This window comes from Eurypyga helias, unplaced genomic scaffold (assembly GCF_000690775.1).
Source record: "Eurypyga helias isolate BGI_N326 unplaced genomic scaffold, ASM69077v1 scaffold11787, whole genome shotgun sequence".
NCBI classification, from domain to species: domain Eukaryota; kingdom Metazoa; phylum Chordata; class Aves; order Eurypygiformes; family Eurypygidae; genus Eurypyga; species Eurypyga helias.
The window spans coordinates 84,441-97,366 of record NW_010263783.1 but is presented as its reverse complement, the minus strand read 5'-3'; the positions used below and the strand labels follow the sequence as shown (position 1 = coordinate 97,366).

Genomic DNA, 12,926 nt, shown 5'->3' with positions numbered 1-12,926 from the left:
AACTTGCCTTATTTGTGAATTTGTTCAGGACCTCATAATTACACATTAGTAACTTTCTTAGGATTATGTTGTAAACTTTGGACAAATATGAGGAATTGGATTCATGCTTATGATTTAAAAGAAATGAGTCTACCCACACTCTGCAGAGTTTTTGGATCATAAGAGCTTGGTTTTTTTGTAATTTCTGCAACCTTAGTTTGGAGGAATAAATTGTTGCCCTACTTACAGAATTGATAGGGCAGATCCATCAATAAGAGCAACATATTTGTGGGACATTGATTTCTAAATCAAACCTGTGCTCAAATTTCTATTTTCTCAGCTGTATGGAAAATTTAATTCAAGGGTTTTGCAAAGTATTTTCTGTGTAGTGTTTTCTGCATTAAAAAAAAGCCAATTCATTTTGTCGAAAGTAAAATGTACTAGTCTTTTCTCTTTCATTCCTCACAAAAATGTCAATAAACAAGTTTCTTTTGGTCAGAAACTATTTGAAGAAAAAAATACTGAAACACAAAAAAGCATATGTGAGTTAGATTGCTAGCTTTTTATTTGTATAGAATTTTAATGATGAGAAAAAAAAAAAGTCTTAGGTGATAGAAGTTAAGCAACAGTGAGCAAAGGAAGTGATGCTCATGGTCCCACAAACAGCTCTTGATAATCTTCCTGAGAGGATTTTTTTTTTTTTTTAATTCTGGATATGTACTAATCTTATTGTCATTGTTGTGACAATAAAACCTTAAATCTCTTGTTCTTCCTATTAAATATATTGCTGTATCATACATGGTGTTTTTCTGTGGGTTTATCAACAGGAAAATCAATGCTCGTTGCTGTAAAGAAAAAGGCAAATATGTGATTATGTTAAGCTTTGCTCAGCCTCAGTTGGAAAAAAGCCCATGTACTATTCTTATCAATCCATTTCTTGTAACAAATAGTTGCTCCACTATTAAAATTAAAAACTTTAATTGTCTGTTCCTAAAAAGACACCATGTGAACATCTGATGGCCCCTTAAATGTTACTTAGACGTCTACTCTCTGCACTCCTTCTCCACACTGCTGCTTGATTTAGTCAAGTTTGTGGATTAAGTGCAGCTAACTGCATCTTGGCTGGTTGTATTCTCTTTTCTGAGTTTCCTGTCTCTGGTCATTAGAGAAGATAACCTTGAAATCTTAGTTCTCATGACAGACTCAAGGTTGAAGGGTCCAGTTCTTCTGGGAACAAATAGGAGTGTAGATTTTTTTTTTTTTTTACAAGCTATTGGTTATTGTTTAATTTTAAACTGTCAAATGTGAAAGATGTTGCAGTGAATTTCTCACTTGAGTGCCTGTACTGAAAAATGTTTGCAATAACTTGTATTATGTTCTTGGAGTTAATGAATTTGGAAGGAGAGAATAGGGGAAAAAAACAATCAAGAGCCTAAACTTTAAGAGGGAGAAAACAGCTCGTTCTCTTTTCTCCCTGCTATCTTTCTTTAGCTTCTGTCATAATAGGAATTTAAGTAGGTAACAACCGTATGTACAGAAAAGAGAAAAGTTATGCCATTATCGTTTTTCTTTGGTTTTAGGTTAACCAAGCCCTTGTCATTTGCGGATTGTGTTGGGGATGAACTGCCATGGGGATGGGAAGCTGCCTATGACCCTCAGATTGGTGTATACTATATTGATCACATCAACCGTAAGTATTTTTCAATTTGCCATATCGATTATATAAGAAGGCTTATCATAATTAGACTTTCCTAAGAAGCTTTTAAAGCCTGACTGGGAGTAGGGGAAGATTTCTTGTGAGAGAATTCAGTAGTTAAAGTAATGATTTCTGATAGTCAGTAGACAAATCCCATTTGTCTACATGGATTTGTTGGGGGTGGTTGCAGATGTGTTGTGGTTGGCTCAAAATTACTCATCTGACTTCATATTTTGCTGTGGAGGAAGTCCATGTAATGTCTAGTAAGTAAAGATGGTTTATATCTGTTGGTATCTCTAAAGAGTAGTGTGATGTACTGATACTGGTGGACAAAAAGCTGAACATGAGCCGGCCGTGTGTGCTGGCAGCCCAGAAAGCCAACCGTATCCTGGGCTGGATCCAGAGAAGTGTGGCCAGCAGGTCGAGGGAGGGGATTCTCCCCCTCTGCTCTGCTTTCCTGAGACCCCACCTGGAGTGCTGCATCCAGCTGTGGAGCCCCCAACATCAGAAGGATATAGACCGGTGGGAGCGAGTCCAGAGGAGGCCACAAAGATGCTCCGAGGGCTGGAGCCCCTCTGCTATGAGGACAGGCTGGGAGAGTTGGGCTTGTTCAGCCTGGAGAAGAGAAGGCTCCGGGGAGACCTTATAGCACCTTCCAGTGCCTGAAGGGGCTACAAGGAAGCTGGGGGGGACTTTTTACAAGGGCCTGTAGTGACAGGACAAGGGGTAACGGGTTTAAATTGAAAGTGGGGAGGTTTAGATTGGATATCAGGAAGAAGTTCTTCCTGGAGAGGGTGGGGAGGCACTGGTACAGGTTGCCCAGAGAAGCTGTGGATGCCCCATCCCTGGAAGTGTCCAAGGCCAGGCTGGATGAGGCTTTGAGCAACCTGGTCTAGTGGAAGGTGTCCCTGCCCGTGGCAGGGGGGTTGGAACTGGGTGATCTCTAGGGTCCCTTCCAACCCAAACCATGCTATGATTCTATTCTTGGCTATTAAATATTCAGCAGTGCACACTGCTGGAGATAGATCAGCACACTGCTGATATGACTAACAAAAATTGGCTTTAGTCTAACTATGGAAAGGAACTGTTGTAGGTAAGGTAATATGGACTGTGTGGGGCTATTTATAGCTTGTATGTGAGGTCTGGCAAATGTGCTGTAGTTCTAAGAATGTTGTAGAATATATTTCAGTAATTGGAAGAGGAATGGGGAATCAAAATGCTAGGGAGAAATTGCCCTTTGGTATAACATTATTGGCCTTAAAAGGCTTACAAGAATATCTGCTGGTACAAAAAAACTACATTTGTTTCTCTCTATATTTTTTAATTGCATGGGAATTATGTCTAAACCATGCCAAAGTATGGCAAAATTTGAAATACAATGCTTGTTAGACTTATTGAAAAGAATATGTTCCTGAAAGTGTTTCTATCTTCTTTTTATGTGTTCATTACTCCATAGTACTTGATACCTTTTTCTATTTTCTCAGAAATTATTTTTAATAACCTAATAGAAGAGATTCCATTTGAGATCAATACCTGAATATAGGTGCCTGCATCTGTGCTAGCAGTGCTGTGTACTTCTTAAAAACTAGTAAGGTGCCGGTGGCCATCTGAGATGCTTTGGGTTAGCAGAGACAACTGCACAAGCTCAGTAGATATGGCACGGACAGCAACAGACTTCAGGAACAAAGGTGGAGGTGAGGCTTGTTACCCTGTGGCATCTCAGATGTATGGGCAAGTGAATCAGCTCTGAGATGCCTAAGCTGCTTTTGTAGTCATAGCTACGTAGTCCATACAGCCAGTGTAAAGTGTCATGTAGCTCCTGGTTGGGTGTCTGCTTTGAAGATGAGCTGACTTTGGGTTGGGTTGGACTGGAACTGATAACTAGAATGAGACATAGGCATCTACTGTGCTTATGGAACACCTGCAGATAGACACCTAATCTCGAACTGAAACCCATCCAGTAACCTCAGCTGGGGTTTTATAGCCCTGCTTTATTGGAATAACAATGAGTCCTCTGATCTTACATGTGGTGTTAAACGTTTCTGAACTTGAAAAAATAGAGACATACCTGATTGAATTCAAAAGGTGAAGAAAGAAAAGGATTTGCTTCTGAATCTAAATGCTATTGAAGAGGAACCTTGTCTTTAACTTCTGCTTTGGCCTTATACCTATAAAATTTGGAGCAGGCAATCCACGTTTCTGGGAATTTTGAAAGTGCTTTCAGGTCACTGCTTTGATAATTGTGATCTTTTATTCCATATGTGCTCAAAATTTTTAATCAGCTCTAACAATGTCAGCTGTCTAGAGTTGTTGCTTTGTTTTGAAAGAGATTAAACATTTTTCTTATGTTTAAATGCTGTTTCTATGCATTGAAGATGAATTCCTGAATAATAAGCTGTTTGTGAGTTAGAGTTCTGCCTCACACACATGTAAAGTGTTGGGACTTGGACAGTATTGTCTTGGAATTCTCTTGACAATTGTTAATATAATGCAAACAGTAATGCTGCACCTCATAGAGGAGAGTTGTGTACATCCATCCGTACATGTGTCCTTCTGTGGCCAGGACACGTAAGTGTGATTAGGGTTTTTTTTACATTGTGTCAGTGCATATGATAGATGGCACAGTGGTGTACTTTGGCATACTTAAAGTGGTTTCCATCCATTGTTCAGTAGTGCATTTGGTTTCTTTTACGGTAATGTACGTGTTGCTTTGTAGTAATTTCACTGAAACTTCTCATTTTGTGAAGTGGTGTATTTTAGTTTTGTACACTGTGTTTTGCTCAGTGCTTTGGTGAGAGTTGTGTTGGGAGTTAAACTGCTGAAGTGTCTTAGGAGGAGGTCGTTCGTGTGCCATGCAAATGTGGAGATTATAACTTTACTTCATCTGACTGGGGTGTGTGTGTTGTTTTGATGCTGTTGAAATCTCTAGTATGGAGGCCATGAATAATCTGAGGGCAAAAGCCTTTCCAGAAAGCAGTTTTTGTGCCTGCTTACTGCTTTACTAGCAGTGTAATAGTTCTGACGTGCGCTGAATACGCTTCTTGGATTTGAACTGGTGAAATTCTGTCAGGACAGTGGGTATGTTGGAAAAAGGACAACTCCTTTACTCTTTCACCTGTATAGGCTATAATTTTGTTAATTCTCTCTTCCACTTGAGAAAGAAAAACTGCACTTGCTGCTAGGAGGAGGACCAAATGGATAGATGCCTGAAAATCAGGTTCGATAAAGCAGGATTTCAGGACCCGTAAATCACAGCTTGAGGGATAGCACCTTGGGAAGAAATCTGCTCGAGTGTGTAAGCAGGGAGAGGTGACTAAATACATTCCATGTTCAATGCCTTCTGGCTGTATTTATTTCAGAAAAATGTTTGAGGGGAGGCCCATTAATTCTGTCCAATTGCATCCCATAATTAATTATTCTGAACAGCTGCTCTATCTGCCCTCTCTTCCATTTCTTTTTCTAGTATTGTTCCTATTCTGTGCCTCCTTACACAGCTACGTTGGATGCAACTGTGACGTTTCAGGTTGTTCACAGGACTTGGAGCTGTTGTTGTAAAACGAGCCAATCTTTTTAGCTCTCTCAAACCCAATAAACAAGGAGCAGCAGGTTAAACCTTAGCGCAGTGGACTGTAAATTCATATGGTCTTACCCATGGTTGTTCCCTCCTTTTCTGTTAAAAACAGAAGGTTGAAAGTGTTAAAGGTGGAATTTCCAGTAGTGTTCCATGTGGGACTCATTCCACTCCTCCTGAAGGTGGTATAATGTCAAAACTCCCACAGATTTCAAAAAGCAGTACTAGTCTGGAGCTTGCAAAGTTCTACAGAATCTACCGAATTTCTGTAATGAAGGGTTAAATTCTTCAGAAGTTATTTAAATCAATGTAACTTTAAAAAACCCGAATCTTTTCCCCATCTATGAATTATCAGTCTTTTACCTTCCGTTCTCCCAGGCAAACCTGAGAAAAGCTGACTTTCCTTAACCGCCAGTCGAACCTAATTTTCTCCGCCACAGAGGCGTAAGAGTTGGCTGTGAGCAGCCTGCAATTGTAAACACTCCCTCAGACTTGAGGAACTTGCGTTTGGTGTCAATATGTTTAAGTATAATTTGGTTTTATTACCATCACACATTTTCTATAATTTTATATGGTTTTTTGATTTTTTTCAAATACAAGTTGTGGTTTGGTTTTTTTTTTTTTTTTTCCCCTAGCTCTTGCTTGATTGCCTTAGAGCTTTCTCATGATCCTTTTGGATGATGTAATCCACTTTGAGAAACACTGACTGAGGTCATTACTTTATGAATATATTACTCCAATTAGGAGTTTTAATGTGATACTTTCGGCTTCAAGGGAGACCAGATTACAGGCCATCTGGCAAGGCAGAACACGCATATGATGTGGGTAGCTAATACCGTAAGAGTCTAAACGCTTACCCTGTGGTTCAGTAGTGCCCTTTGTTAGACGGGTGAGCAGAGGGATATTAATTGCTGGTCAGGGACTGAGGAGTTTTATTGCAGGATCCTTCTTGCTGTTGTTTGGGAGAGTCCAAAGATTTCACACTTTATGCTATTCATGCTTGTAATTGTTACTGCGTAACTCGTGTTCATCTACTTAAGCTGTCTAATTTACTAACATTTGCTAATTTTGCTAAATGACACTGTTAGGGACTCAGGGCAACACCAAAAATAACACAAACTTATTACTCTACTTTATACTTCTACAGGCAAAGACATCTCTTCCACATTTTTCCAATTCTTCTGCAGGGTTTTCAACATCAGGCATTAAGGGGCCGAGATGCAAACGTTTATGCTCTTAGAGCTTGGATTTATAAACGTTTTTAAGCTGATAGAATCTCTGAAAGAATTGGTCCTGCTGTATTGCTACCTCTGGCCTTTTGTCCTGTGCCTGCAATGTTTTTGCTTATACTGGCATGAACGTTTGCGTGGCCAGACAGTGAATCAGATCAGGGAGCTGATTTGAGTTGAAACTAATCTGCTATGGGGGAAAAAAAAAAAGCGCTGCTATTTGTTCTCCTTCCCACACCCCTCTTTATGCAGGCGGGAGAAGGAAGGTGACCTGGGGATACGTAGGAACAGTCAGGTGGACAAGACTGGGGACAGCTGCTTTTCGTGGTAGCACTGGTTAAAGGCATTTTGAAATGATGCCCTTGAACTCCCATCTGTTCCGCGCCCCGTGCGGGCTGCCAGGAAGCAGTTTTGATTCCAAGGCTGTCGTTTCCAGGTGCACTGCTCCAGTGGTGGCGGCGGCGGCGGCTGAAGTCGCTCCCGCATTGTGTCAGCGTGGGGCCGTGTAGTGAACACGGGCAACGGGGAAGCACTCCGCTTCCTGAGGTGCGTGAATGGTCACTCCTCAGCCACTCAGGTTTTCTGATCTGGATCATTGCGTGGAATGTGTGTAGATGAACAGCTGTGGACGTGATGAGGGAAAGAAAGGGAAACTTCTGGCTTGACATGAATAGTCTGAGGGAATCCTGGGCTGGGACAACTTCTGCCTTGCCTTCAGCACCTTATGTATTCCTACGTAACTTATCTCCTGTACTTCCAGTTTTTGCTTTCAGGCTCAGGAATAACCAGGCAAGTGGTTGCTCTCTTCATTGCATTGATCTAGTTTACCTACAAAGCACCTACTCTGCTGTTAGTAACGCTCCATGGCAAAGGTAGCAGAAAGGAGCTGAGTGACAGTGTGTAAAAGATAAGGATGGGAAGGAATAGCTAATCCTAGCCCAGTTATATTTCAGACCGTCACATGACATTTTTTGCCAACCTGAGTACTTTGCGTTCAATATGATGATTTTCTCCCTCCCCACCACCCTCAGCACTTTTCTTCTGCATCTCCTCCCTGCTAAGTTTTAATTGTCCATGTTGGAAGCATGAATGTACCTTTCACAGAGGCTGTTTTCTACCACTGTTTCATCCACAAGGAAAAAGAAAATGGAGTCAGTGTTCCTAAAACATCAGGAAGCATAGAGGTAGAGGGATTTGTGTCTGCTTAGCTTGAGAATAAAAGTCATTGGAGTTCCCTATTACCCCACTTGGTTTCCTTCCTTCTTAAACTTTCAAAGCCTAGCTATTGACCTTCATTGTTTTCACTTACAACACTATTTTAACTACAGGTATTCTATTTCTTCTTGTAATCATAAAGGCTTTCATCCCAGTTTATGCCTGTGCAACTGGTTTATCTTAAAACTGGTAAAAAAATAAAACTATAAAACTGGTTTTATATTATGCGGGAATTTTTGTGCATGGGCTGACTCCAGGCTGGGACTCTTGAACATCTGTATCTGTCAAAGTATGCCAGACTGTATTTTCAGACAAGGAAGAAATCTGAAAATTCCATTATGAGTCTGCAATTACCATTAGCTTGAGGGAGTCAAGTGGTGTACCTTGATCATAAATGTGCACCGTTTGTTCCCATGAGCTGTCACCATCTTCTAGGCAAGAGGTGACTTGCCAGCATTGGAGAAGCAATTATAAAGACTCCTTACGGTCAGCAAACACACATAGTGAAAACCCAAGTGCAGTCTATCTTCTCTTGAATCTAACTTTACAACTATCTTCTCTGCGCCCTGGTTATAGGAAGGGATTAGAGTAACCTAGTGCCTGCTGGCTACAGAAGGAGGGCTTGAGCAATGCAGGCTCTGGATTAAAGATGATTTTAGCTTCTGACTGTCATGTAAAGATCATACAAGTATGTTTTTCTTAGGTCTTTGTTCTGATAGCCGTATCAGTAGAACATGACCTGCTTACTGGATAATGTAGAGCAAAATACTCAGTTTCTACTGCATTTGACTCAGATATATAAGCATATGCTACCCGATGTCTAGAGGAAACTAGTGTGCCATAAGGATAACATGTTAAATATTTCTTAGTAAAAATCTCAAAATAAATATTTCTTGGAAATCTGCTCATGCTTGCACAGTATAGCTGGAAAATGTTCTCATTTTCTCTCATTACTCAAATTTAAGCACAGAATTATTTTGTGAGAAAGTGAAGAAGGTGTCTGGAAGAGAGGAGACATTTTTTGTGTGCAGGCTGTATGGCAGGCAACAAACTGTAGGGACCTCAGTTCAGAGCATACTCTGATTATCCTAATTTTCTTCCACGTCTCTCTTTAAAACCCATATTCCATCTTACTGTGTGGTAGAATGTGATTTCTTTGGGTATCCAGCAGTGTGTTAGATCATTTTTAAGACACTCTACATGTCATCCTGTTGGGCTGCACAGTCTCACTGAAACTGCTGGCTCTATAGTGTGCTGTTCTTTATTTTTATGTCCCTATTGAACAAATACATCCGTGTGAAATGATGAAATATTTGTTTGTGAATTCTTCCTCAAACTTTTGGGTATGAATTGCTTTTCTTGTTGTTTGAGTTTGAATTGTAAGTATTTTAAAAAGTAGGGGTGGGAAAGGAATAAGGAAAAAAAATATGCATGCAGAGAGGCTCTGGTATGTAAACAATAAAGTGCATTCCTTAAGCCAGTCTGGTAACACTTGGTTATTCTCCCTGAAACCAGTACATTTGCTCCTTTGCTGTTCATTAAGACGTGCATCTCGGTTGCCTGCAATAATTGTTAACGCCAGTTGAAGTACAATGCAGTAATATTTGCACTTTTTTTTAAGTGTATTTTTGGCTGATTGCAGGCAAAAGTACTGGAGATTTGAAAGCTAGTTAGTTTAGCAAATGTGGGATATACTTGTAGAATAAACACATCCATAGTGATGTAATGATGTAATGTGTTGATAAAATGGCTTTCACCACCCACCACTAGGCTAACTCGCGTTATCCTGTGATGGTTGATACCAGACACCGCTTTTCCTCTTCTGATGTTGTATGTCAAAGGGTTGTGTGCTTTGTTTGTGTCATCTTGAGACGCTTTTGTGCGAGATACCATTGAAATCTTGACTAGTCGCTGCAGCTGCCTGCAGCCCTTTGCCCTCAGCATGCAGTAGGCTTCCTTGCCGGTACCCACCTCTGTGGAGCAGGATGTAATCCTCTCGCAGCAAAGGCATCATGGGCTATTCAAAAACCTGTCAGGGTTTAGCTTGCACAGTTTGTTCAGTCACTGGGGTTCAGGAGAAGCACCAGAGGTGAGTGATCCGAAACATAGGGTCTGGAGATCTGTGTTACTTCTCTTGAAGGTGGGATTCTGTTTGGTTGGAGGTGGTAGTCCTTCAGTTATTATGCAAGATAAACAGAGATTTCGGGGGTAACGGAGTTATCTTTTCATCACCTACTATTTCAGGCGGAGAAATTGCCACCCAGACACAGGGTATCTGGCAGAGTTGTGACGTGGTGCAGCCGGCTGTCTGTGGCATGCTCTGCATCAGTCAGAAGCACGTGATTTTCAGGGCTCAGCCACTGCAGTTTTGCCACTTCTTGTATTGTAGCCCTGGTTTCTACAGTTGGAAACTTCCCTGTAAGTTATGATGTGAGCTGAGAAGGTGTATGGTATTGAGGTGTAGATCCATACTTAAGATTCTTCTAATGGATGAGTAGAATCGTAAGTAGGCTTGTTGCTGCCAAAATAAGGATGTCCAGTTCCTTCCCCAGCTGGGTGGTTCTTCCTCCTTTATTCTTCCTCTCACTGGACCTTTGGTAACTTGGCACAACTCACCTAACCTGCCAGAACATGATGTATCTGCTTCCGTGTTATCTTTCGGAGCCAGCGAGTGGGTGGGTTTAGTGCGTCGAACAGGCTCTGTGCTGGGTTGAGCGAGCACCAGAGCCTGTGCAGGAGCGAACACGCGAATGTGTAACGCTGGGAAGTGTGCATTGAGGTGACATGGTAGAAACCATCACTGCAAAAAGGAGGGCTATTACAGCCAGGGAACACAACTCCCCCTGGTCTCCTCCCTATAAAGCTGAGGTCTCTAGTCCTGATTTCTAGTCAGGTCAACTAGTTACCCTTGGAATAGCTTCTGTTCCGGGATGGTGATTCTGCCACGTTTACAAACTGGAATAATACGGGTATGTGTTTAAAAAGATGAGCTCTATCTTCAGGATGAAAAGTATAAGGTCATGACTCTGTCTCCTCTTGCTGTGTATGTGTCCTTCTCAAGCAGCAATCTGGCATCTCCGGCATTTTTTTTAGTGGGACCACTTGAGAATACTTGTTCTCTAACTGTGCTGCCTAAATGCAGCGTGTTTGACTGAAGACGGCTTATATGTGGGTCATTCTAGAGCCAATCGACGCTATTATTTTGTTTGGCAAGGGGAGATGTTGGAACACTATTGCTTCCACATATTGTTAATCCTGTAGTAAAATGTCCAATTCTCTCGTGTCTAGCAGTAACGCGTCAGGGAGCTGTTCCCTTCCCTGTGGGATTTTCTAGTGGGATTTTAATTTCATGTATTTTAGGGAAATACGATCTACTGCTGATAAGGTAATCGTTTCCTTCTGTTCAACTAGACTGTAAAAATTTGGCAGAGCCTCTTGATAGCGGACAGGAACATAGCATATGAAAATACCTCATTTAAAAAAACGGCATGCCAGACTATCGCCTGTATCCTATACGTAATCTATGTCTTGTGTATAATTACACAGAGCATGTGTAACATTGCATAATCTGGAAGCACATTCTAGCCAAAGAAATAAAACTTCCAAGGTGTAAAGTCAGTCCTGGCAATTTGGTTCTGAATTATTGTTTGGGCCAGATTCCTCGCTGAGTTCTAAGTGCATCAAACCAGGCTGGCCGCGAGCCAGGAGGAGCGTGTTTCGTGAACAGTAGTATGATTAAAGCCAGTGCAGCTTGCTCTTCCACGTTACAGAGCTGTGACGGTTTCGGCGCACAGGAACGTCCTTGGGTGGAGCGTGCCATCCTGACGCTGGTGCGGTTCCGCTGGGCCAGGCCTCGTGTTCTCTGTCCCACAGCATTTCCCCCCCAGCGCGGATAGTCACTTAGATCTTTAAAAACAGGAGGAAATAAATTGCTTGCTTATAATTTTTTATAATTTTATTAGCTAGGCACTTGCAGCAATTTAAATTAATGGATTTTAAGTAGAGTTCTAATAGAATTGAGTAATTTTGGTTTGCAAGTGGCTTTGCCACATGATGCTAAAACCAAGTCAGGTTAGGAATGTGTAACCTGAATATTAGGCACACCACCGCCCTCCTCATTCTGTTACCATGGTTCCTTATTTTGCATTCTGATTGGGCAAAGGAGATTGATGTATCAAGATTTTTCTGAAATCTGAGCAGTGCGCCTGATAGAGCCTGATGTACAACTCTTAATTGATTAAAGAATCATTTTAAAGAGAGTCCTTTAGTTCATATCTAAGTTTATGCCAGAGAAAACAATGACCAGTGTAACTTCTTAATTTTCTGTACAAGTAACAGCTGAACTCTTGAATTTAACAATCTGGTGATGCAGAAGGTGGTGGAGAGGTCATGCTCAAGGGGGTGAGTTGTTCATTCTCCACTGATGATAAAGTCCAGTTAGCCTTTTCTAGAACAGATACAACCCTACACCTCTGTTTAGGGTTCATAAACAGTGCTTACTCCTCACCCAACCAGCAGAAATAACATCTCCCCTTCCGTCTAGCCAGCAATCCATTTACTGCACGATTCCCCTCTGCTGTAGTCAGGGTTGTAAGGCATCCTGTTGCAGTCACCAGGAGAAACCTTTATCTGCCCTTAAAAAGGAATGAGATATCCCGAGTTTATTTTACATCACCTGTTGAATAATACCACTAGGAAAATGTATGTCCTTTGTGGTTTAAATCTCACTCTTTGGTTTAAGCATTGAAGGGCTTTTTTTTCAGCAGGCTGTTCCCACAACAACATGTGTGTAGCTCTGGTGTATGCAAGTTTGACCTTAACAGCAGGTGCTTAAAACATTCTTCTCCAAGGAAAAAAAAAAAAAAAGTTATCTTGGTGAGGCTTTACTCTGAGAAATATAAATATTTGTTTTTGAAAGGAGAACTCTGCTTTTAAAAAATTTTTATTGGCTCTTGAAAGGTACTGAAATGAACATACTTTTCAAAATGCAGCACTAGAGCACCAGAAATATTATCCATAGTTCTGTCTCTGTTTTTTTTTTCTCTGTGGGGTAAACCTATTGATTAAAATGGAGACAACTGTAAATTATATATGAACAAGCATATGGTGCTGCTAAGAAGGCACATATTTATATATAGATACAGATACACGAACAACTTGGTGAACAAGTGATAAGCTTCCTTGGGTTTTCCACTTCATAATATTTAGGAAGACATAGAATGAAAAACACTCCAGA

General features: G+C 41.0%; 1 protein-coding gene across 1 annotated transcript in view; it reads left to right on the top strand.

The window, feature by feature from the left end:
* Window positions 1–1,563: 1,563 nt before the first annotated feature.
* WWC2 (WW and C2 domain containing 2) overlaps window positions 1,564–12,926 on the top strand; it is a 60,212-nt gene continuing 48,849 nt past the window's right edge. Inside the window, exon 1 of the mRNA XM_010156192.1 lies at window positions 1,564–1,669. The gene's annotated coding sequence lies outside the window, so the exon portion shown is untranslated. The remainder of the gene's footprint in view (window positions 1,670–12,926) is intronic.